Here is a 10,283-nt window from a genome sequence, read left to right on the forward strand (position 1 = left end):
CCCAAAGCAAAAACAGGAAAAGGTGTATATTAAGTGCCGGTTTAATAAATGGTGTAGCGAAGCGAAAGACAGAAGGGATAAAGCTTGGAAAAGATAAAAAACAAAAACAAAAAAAACTAGAGGGTGGTAAATATATATTAATCAAAGGAACGAATATGTAAAAATACGCAGGAAAGAAATAAGAAACTATGAAAAAGACATAGAGAAAAAGGTAAGGATCAGCCAAAACCATTCTATAGATATGTAAATGATAAACTAAAAGATAAACAGGAAATAGTAAAACTACGACAAAGGAATACGGAATACACAGAAGATACAGAAATGGCAGAAGTCATGAGCAAACACTTCAAGTCGGTTTTCCTTAGAGAAGAAATGCAACATCGGGATGAAGGGAAAGAAGTGAAATCCCAAACCATGAGGGAAATAAGAGCAACATGGAAAGAAAGAATGAACCAAATAATGAATCTGGATGTCAGGAAATCGAACGTCCCGAATGGAATAGCAAAATGGATATTAAAAGAATGTAAAGAAGAACTAACAGACAAAATATATAGAATAATAAGTTGCTTACTCAAAGAAGAAAAAATACCAGAAGACTGGAAAAATACTGATATCGCACCAATTTATAAAGGAGGAAATAAGGAAGACCCAACAAATTATAGACCGGTTTCCCTCACGTGCGCGGTAGCTAAAATCGATGAAAAAGTTATAAAAAATAAATAAACAAAACATCTGGAGGAGAACAAGATCCTAAATCCGAGACAATTTGGATTCAGACAGGGAAGATCATGTACCACAAATTTGATCTGTTTTTACTCAAAACTACTAGACATAATACAAGAAAGTGATGGATGGGCTGATTGTGCGTTCCTAGATCTACAAAAATCTTTTTATAAAGTCTCTCCCCCCCCAAAAAAAAAAAATAATAATATTAAGAAAACTGGAAACCATAGAAGGGATACAAGGAAAGCTACTGAACTGGATGGAGGACTTTTTGCATGGAAGAAAAATGAGAGTAGTGCTCAGAGAGTTCTACTTGGGAAGAGGTAATTAGTGGAGTTCCACAAGGATCTGTATTGGCTCCAATAATGTTTGCTATCTATGTGAATGACATGGACGAAGGTGTGGAATGTTACATGAACATTTTTGCAGATGATGCAAAATTGTGAAAGTGAGTACTGAAACGGACTGTGATTCGTTACAGAGAGATCTAAACAGGGTCTGGGAATGGAGTCAGAAGTGGGAAGTGGACTTCAACATTAAGAAATGTAGCATAATGGAATTTGGAAAAAAAGGATATCAGGATAATATAAAATTGATGAAAAAGAAGTAACGAAAATGGGATCTAGAAAAGATCTGGAAGTTATCATCACAAAAGATATGTCTCCTGACAAACATATAAACAAAATTGTCGGCGAAACCTATAACTTGCTAAGATCAATAAAAGTGGTATTTACTTACTTGAATGAAGAAATGGTAAAGAAAATACTAGTCACACTGTTAAGACCTAAATTGAAGTATGCATCGACACTATGTACTAAAAAGAATACTTTACAAAGAAAATTGAGAGAATCCAGAGAGCAGCTACGAAGATTGCCCCAGCACTATCAAAAACGTCATATGAAGAGAGTTTGTCAAAACTAGAAATACCGACTCTGGAACAAAGAAGAGAAAGAGGTGACTTGTTGATCATCTCCAGAATTATGAAAGTTGTAGAAGTCCTTGATAGAGACGACTTACTAAATTAGGATAAGAGAAACACAAGAGGACATGGAAAGAAACTCAAAAAGGCCAGTTATAGAAGAGACATGAAAAAACAGCTTTCCCCACTGAGTGGTGGATGTATGGAATATGCTAGACGAAACAATAGTGTGAAAAAACAATACACGAATTTAAGAGCAAATTAAATATGACGAGTGCAGCTCCCCTTCCCATAAGATACAACTAGGTAAGTACAACTAGCTAAAACACACACACACACACACACACACACACACACACACACACACACACACACACACACACACACACACACACACACACACACACACACACACACACACACACACACACACACACACACACACACACACACACACACACACACACACACACACACACACACACACACACACACACACACACACACACACACACACACACACACACACACACACACACACACAAACACACACACACACACACACTCACTCTCTCACTCTCCGTCACACTCACTCTCACACTCTCCGTCACACTCACTCTCACTCTCACTCCCCACCACCTGCGAATGATTGCTGTTCACGCCTGAAGAGCATTGGCTCACGCACCTGTGGCGGATTACTTTCCACGCTTCAGGTAGCTCGTCAACTGCATTTTTTTTCTTTCTTTCTTTAACTGGTGAGGTTCCTAAACAAGCTGCGTAATCTCCGCCCCCTTCTCCTCTTCAAGATTGTGACAAGACTCCATGTGACATGTGACATGGATACACAGTTGCCGCAACCCATATTCGCGCCAGTAGAACCATTTTAGTGTTTTAGTGACTTAAACCTCCTGCAGTGATACACATCATATGCCCTACGTAAAAACCAGGCGTTTTCAGACGCAACGAATTAACTTTCATAATTCACAAAATAAGATGTGACCACTTGAATAGGCCTATGTGATGGAAAAGTCGAATTTTGTAGGAAATGCATCAGCTGATCCAGTGCTCCTGTTCTTCCTTGAGGACCCACGACTCCTGGGAAACCGGCCTCCAGCTCCGCCACAATAAACAATATACCGCTGATTCGTTTGTTCTCGTATCATTTAGTGGAATAGAAGGGGCCCTACTTATCAGTACAAAGGCCAGAGGTCACCTGTAAAACGAATGAAATAGTTTGATGTTAACCAGACCAAATTCTCTAAAGATGACACAGGGATTTGAAGGCTTAATCGAGACTCTTCTTTAATAAAATCATATAGTAGTGACCAGAACAAAATCTCCCAAGGGAAGCATTTCATGTTCAGTAGTGATGTGTAGAAAAGACTGAGGTAAATGGTACCCGTTCTTCCTAGATTCTCTTGAATAAGTGCGCTGGTGGCGTAATCGGAAACGTGGTGGCCTCGTATTATCTTAGTTGTGAGTTCGAATCCCGCACTCCCCTCCGATTCCCAGCGGTCCACGTGTATAGAGCGAAGATGATGGCCTCGGGCCTAGGGACGTTGGCTCCTCACCTTTTCTTAGTTAGGTTTTGGTGTATTCTTATGACAGGTATCCAGAAATCCACGAATATGTGGATGTTTGGATATCATTTGTTGTTCCTGTTCTTTAGTGGATAGGTGTGAGAAAGGGAAAGTGTAACGTGATTGACAGATTGGTTGCGTGTCGCTGCGAGAAGAGTACATGAGGGGGGAAATGTCACCATAACTGCTGGTCCAATTGTCCGACTTGTGGCAGTAATCGTCCCTTCCACGCGATCTTTCAGCGTAGTCCATTATTTGAGTCATCGTAGTTTTTTATCATTATTATTTTTCTTTTTTATTTCGTCCACCCGTACAAGGCGTTTGAACGATACCAGTTCCAAAATGAGTGAACCGATACACATGCAAAGCTTCTAGGACCCCTGCGCTCGGAAATTTGATAACATTTGGCACAACATCCGCCATCAATTATCTTTTCTTCTGGCGCCTACCACCAGTTCGGGATACCCTGGTAGTCTCTTTGGAGACTGAGAGACTGAGGAAAATTATTCCCGAGAAAAAAAAAAAAAAAAAAAAAAAAAAAAAAAAAAAAAAAAAAAAAAAAAAAAAAAAAAAAAAAAAAAAAAAAAAAAAAAAAAAAAAAAAAAAAAAAAATTGTAATAATAATAATAATAATAATAATAATAATAATAATAATAATAATAATAATAATAATAATAATAATAATAATAATAAATAGATAAATAAAATAAATAAATAGATAAATGAATAAATGAATAAATAAATAGATAGATAAGTAAACAAATAAATAATAAATGAATAAATAAGAAATAATAATTTCATGTCATTCACTGAAGAGATTTGGTATTGCTGTATGGAAAGAGTAAATGGGGGACAGTGCAATACAAGGAGGTGTTTTGTGTATCCTGTGCAGTGGCTGTATCTGGGGCAAATGGTGTCTTGAAAAGCCAGCTCTGTGTTGGTGCTTTTCGTGTGAGGGGGGAGGGGGTGCCAGTGGAATTCTTGCTCATCGGGGAACAATTTCTTTTCTGGGTTTAATTTCTTGGCAAGTCTGGTGACAGAACTGGGCTGTCTATCAAGGAATGTTTGTTATGTAATCTACTTGTGTACGTGCTTTGTATGGACGCATCTTAAGCAAAGGTAGGTTAATTGTAGATGTTTAAGTAGAACATTTAAGGAGTTATTTGTTTCTTTTGGTGGTCTGTGTGATGTGAGGGGTGGGCGGGTTCAAGTGGTCGTCCATATACATGTGAGCCTATTATTCTTATGTGCTGCTTTGAGTGTAGATGTTCTGTTGGTGTCGTTTTAGTCCAACAAGTCCATTTTATTTATCTATTTATTTATTTTAGGAGCCCCATCTACGGTACAATCTGGCCTTGAGGCTACCGGACAGATCTGATCGGATCCGACCAGATTGGATCATGTATGTACATATTTTGGTTTGTCCGACCAGGTCTGTCCGGTGGCCTAAAGACCAAATCGTGCCGTAGATGGGTTCTCTCAGGGTGGCCCTGCGGGAGTCTAAGACCCTGGCAAGAAACCCCCGGGGTGGTGTGGAGAGGAAAAGTAATGGTCCCTCAAAATAATTGCCGAAGTTCCCAAAGTAGATGGGAGGTGCACGGGATAAGATGGAGGGAAAACGATAAGAAAATGCCCACGTTTTCACATGGTTGTGTTACCTGCGTAGTTGTCCGGTTCATCGGACGTATAAATATTGTCTGTAGGTGACCCTGAAGTACAAAAGAACATAGAAGACTTCAGCAGAGTGTATGAAGTCTTATTCTAGTATGTAAGTAGACTCTGTTGTTTGGGTCCATGGGTGGGATGTGCCATTTTATGCCAACAATTATACCACGACAAGAATGGGAGAATTCGAGACGATGCTGGACGGATGCGCGCGCGCGCGCACACACACACACACACACACACACACACACACACACACACACACACACACACACACACACACACACACACACACACACACACACACACACACACACACACACACACACACACACACACACACACACACACACACACACACACACACACACACACACACACACACACACACACACACACCGACTCGGTGGCGTAGTTGGTAGAGCGCTGAACTGCCACCATAGTGGCCCGCAGTTCTTGGTTCGAATCCTGCCCAGGGCCGAAATTATTTCGGTACCGCTGCGCTTCGGGTCGTTACTCTGACTGTCGTGGGCGAGGAGTTGGGTGTGTGTGTGTGTGCAAGGTCATAGCATTACCCATAGATCGGACCTACGAGCTCTGAGCTCTCTTCCAGGAGGGAAATAGCTGTCGATCACGAGTCCAACACGTGATCCAAAGACCAAGTGAACACACACACACACACACACACACACACACACACACACACACACACACACACACACACACACACACACACACACACACACACACACACACACACACACACACACACACATATATATAAATGAAAACACGAATAACATAGATGGTGGTTACTTGAATAGCTAGTAATGAAACCATTGCACAAGTGGGATAATATTATTTAGTTTTGCATTAACATTGCAAGCCATTAATGTCCACTTGAGTAAGGGAATGGGGTGTCTGTAAGGTCAAAGTATTGTTCATGGATCAGTCTAAATACGAGCTCTGAGCTCTCATCCAAGAGTGTAATAGTTGTCAATCACGAGTTCAGTGCGTGATACAAGACTGTAGTGACTCATACACACACACACACACACACACACACACACACACACACACACACACACACACACACACACACACACACACACACACACACACACACACACACATACACACACACACACATATCACAAGCGAGTTGAAAAAGTTCTAACACATTGGTAAGAAAGACTGAATATCTCACCATCGGAGAAACAAAATATTCGAGGATTACTAACTGTGATCTAGCTGTGATCTAACTGTGATCACTAACTGCGACCACTAACTGTGATCCTCTTCAGCGCCATACTGTAGAGGATCATAGTGATCGCAATTGCGTATCTCCAAATAACTTTCTTTTCTCCGAAAGTGGGATATTGTCATGTATAGTACACATATATTGGGGATGAAAGGACGACTCTGCCTCAGCTGTGACAGCGAAATCAATTTGCGAAGTGATACATAAAAGTGGATACGGTGGCGGGTGGAGGCGAGGGTGGATAGGGTCGCGGGGTCCTAACAAATAAAAAAGAAAAAAAAAAATGAAAGGGATTTAATGTAAAATAGAAAGAAAGAAATCCAAACATCGGAGGACAGGTGGAACCGTGAATCGACGGACATGACGGCCGGAGTTGGTAGAATTGATGATGTTGGTATCTGTACTGAGCAGAGGTAGAATATTGATTAATTAAGGTACAATTATCAATGAGACAATATAGAACAGGCAAAAACAAGGATGATCACACCGAATTACTGATGGCAGTGCTTGGTCCTGGGCTCAGGAATATTCTTTGTGTAAATCGGTATGATGGATGGAACAGGTAGCCAGCCAAACTTCACAGTGGGTGAATGATAATAATGCCACGATCATGAAAAGAGTGAAATGTGAGGATGATTATAAATTGCCTCAAAAAATCTTAAATATAGTTATGAATGGAGTAAAAAAATGAAATTCAGTACAATATATATATATACTGTATATATATATATATATATATATATATAGATATACACACACACATATATATATATATATATACATATATATATAGATATATGTATATGTATATATATATATATATATATATATATGTATATATATATATATATATATATATATATATATGTATATATATATATATATATATGTATATATATACATATATATATACATATATATATATATATATATATATATATATATATATATATATATGTATATATATATATACAGTTTACTCTGTATCTCAGCTTATCTTTCTCCAAGAGTGGGTTTAAGTTTTATTCTATGCGTGTGTTACGACACCTACGGTACTTGATAAATATATAAATATATACTGTATATATATATATATATATATATATATATATATATATATATATATATATATATATATATATATATATATACATACGTACATACCCACATATACAAAATCTTGGAAATTGGTAAAAGAAAAAAGGAACCGCCAGGAGTTGTAGAATTAGAGATAAGATAAACCCAAAAAGATTAAAAATATTTAGAATATTCAGAGATGCTCTGTCGCCGAAAAATCATGTAGATAGGCTAACGGAAGATACATATAAACTGTTGATAAACATAACAGTGATATTTCATTAGAGGGATGATAATATGTTGACAAAATATTTGAAAATCTGATCCAACCCAGACTGGAACATACAGCAGCAGTGTGGTTATCGCAAAGGAAAAGATTAAATTAGAAAGAATAAATAAAATGACAATAAGAATGAGCCCTAATCAGGTTGGTAAGACATGAGAGTGACTGGCGAAATTGGGACTACCCAGACTGGAAGAGCAAAGAGCAAGGTAATATTATAGTGACATTTAGAGCAGAGAAAAGAAAAAAAAATGGCGAGATAGATCCGTTAGGTTGGAATGAAAGGACAAGGTCACAGCAAAAATGTTAAAGACGACAGATTGTTTTAAAGGTGCTGGGTAGCATATTTTTCTGCATAGATGCATAAATTTATAGAACATATTTGAAGAAATGTTACAAGCCAATAACATAAATGAATTTTAATCAAGGTTTGGCAAGAGCAGATAGAGAGAGACGGGATCCCATGAGCATCTCTTATCGAATTCCACCTTTGCGCCAGGAACCCCCACTTTTCTCTCTTTTTTTTTTTTTTTTCTTTCTTTGTGATTCTTTGTCTGGTCCTTTCCTTGTTCACATTTTTCCCCATTTCTCCATGTTGTTGACACGAACGTCTCCAGTGCCCCCTTCAGACGTCCTCTGGCCGAAGTCGACTGTTTGCACTCATCAGGACTCGGAGTATAACAGTTTACAAAGATTATTACTCAACGCCATAGTTTCAAACCTCGTTGGATCGTCGTCGTCGTCGTCGCCGTTCGATTGCATTTGACATTCAAATTGGATTTGAATTATGACGAAACGCGCTTGGACGCAGATAAAACGACTTGATATCCCGCATCATGTAACTCACGGGAACATAACGACAAATAAATGTCTATTACACGCAACAAATTGTGGAGAATTGCTATTGTCGCCTTTCCCTCCCTAGGTGACGCCTCAATTGTATATATTTGCCCATCCATTCACTTTCATCATGTGCGTGTAAGCCTAATTGGAGGTTTGATCTAAAATTCCCTTTCTCACTGTCTTCCCTCTCAACACCCCTTCTCCTCCTCTCTCTGCCACTCTACTCTCCTTCATCTCCCCCCCTATCTTCCCCCACACTTCCTCACCCGTCCTCCCTCATGTCTTAAATTCTACCCTGCACTTGTTCTCATAACGCAACCCCCCCTCTACTCCCATACTTTCCTATTCCTTCTCTCTCCCTCCCACTGTGTTCCAGGGCAGTGGACAAGGTGCAGGGATGACCCGTCATTCAGGAGGTGCTCAGATAAGAGGGAGGGTGGAGGGGTGTGGAGTGTATTCAGGGATGGAATGGGTGGAAATGATTTTATGCCTTTCCCTTTTTGGCTACCTCCCTTGTAAGGGGAAAAAAGCCTTGGTATATGTATGTATGTATTTGTTTGATTTATTATAGAATTTTATTATTATTTGTTTTTAACTGTTATGGCCCTCGAGACCATAACTAAGTGCATAGTTGGCCCTCGAAAGGAAGTGAGTTTGACACCCCTGTACTTTAGTATGTTTTCATTTTATTGTGATTCGATTTTAAACTACCATGTTTTGGATGCATACAAAGCTCGTTGGAAGTGTATTCCTTTACACATTTCTCTTTGGGAAGCCAATTTTTTTTATTTGTTTACTTATTTGTCTAATTTCTTATTTATTTATTTATTTGTTTGTTTGTTTATTTACTTTTTATTAATCAATTAATTTATTTGTTTATTTATTCGCTCATTAATTTATTTCTTAATTGATTGATTTATTCATTGATCTATTTATTTATCTATTTATTAATTTCTATCTAGCTGCAATTGCAGTTCACTAGATACGAAGAGGGGGGTCTTTAAGCGAGTAAGATTATGAAATTGAAGAAATTTCTCTTAAGCAATACAGATCGGCTAACAGTATTGCCAAGTCTTACCAAATACTGATAGTTGTAAAACCCGAATAGAGGCAGAAAAGAAACTCTGTGGAAAATAGGAGAAAATGAAAGGTATATTGGGATTGATCCAAAGACTGAATCCCACCTTCTCGGGTTTCCACTTCCAGAGGGTGAAGATGTCGATGGGTTTTTGGAGAATTGGGGGTAAGGAGATGTGGCTTCTTCGCATGACCACCTCTGATGTAGCTGAGGCAGTCAGAAATGATCCCAGAAGGAGGACTCAGGAGGCCCGAAGCCTCAGGAGGTCCAAAGGCTTATGAGACCACAGTAGGAGTAGGCCCCAAGACTCCCAGGAGTCCCAAGGCCCCAAAAGATCACAGAATGCACGAGGTCTAAAAAGGACCCTGAAATGCAGAGCTGGAACCAGGAAACCCCGCGTTGCCAACCTTTTCATTAAACATGTCGACGACAAGAGACATCTCCTTAGCTCCTGTTGGATCCCTCGTGGCTCTGGAAGATCTTTGTCCTCCTACGGGTTTGGAGCTCTGGTCCTCCTCAATCTTTGACCTCGGGGTTTCCTTGGGCTTCCTAGGGCCTCCTGAAACCCCAGCAGGCCCAGAGCATCTTGAGAATTAGTAGGGCCTTCGGCCTCCTAAGGACGTGGCCTTTCAGCCTCTTGGTGTCATGTGGAGCCCCAAGAGGCCCAATGCTCCAAAAAGTTCAAGGACCGAGAAGGCTCAAGAAGGCCCAGGAAGGACTAAGGCCACGCAGGCGACTAGGAGATCTTCGACGGTGCTAGGTATCTCAAAGTCTCAGGAAGCCCATTGCCCGCCCCCTCAAAAAAAAAAAAAAAAAAAAAAAAAGTAATAATAATAATAATGATAATAATAATA

This window comes from Oratosquilla oratoria, chromosome 44 (genome assembly GCF_046742065.1).
Source record: "Oratosquilla oratoria isolate Oo_2021 chromosome 44, ASM4674206v1, whole genome shotgun sequence".
NCBI classification, from domain to species: domain Eukaryota; kingdom Metazoa; phylum Arthropoda; class Malacostraca; order Stomatopoda; family Squillidae; genus Oratosquilla; species Oratosquilla oratoria.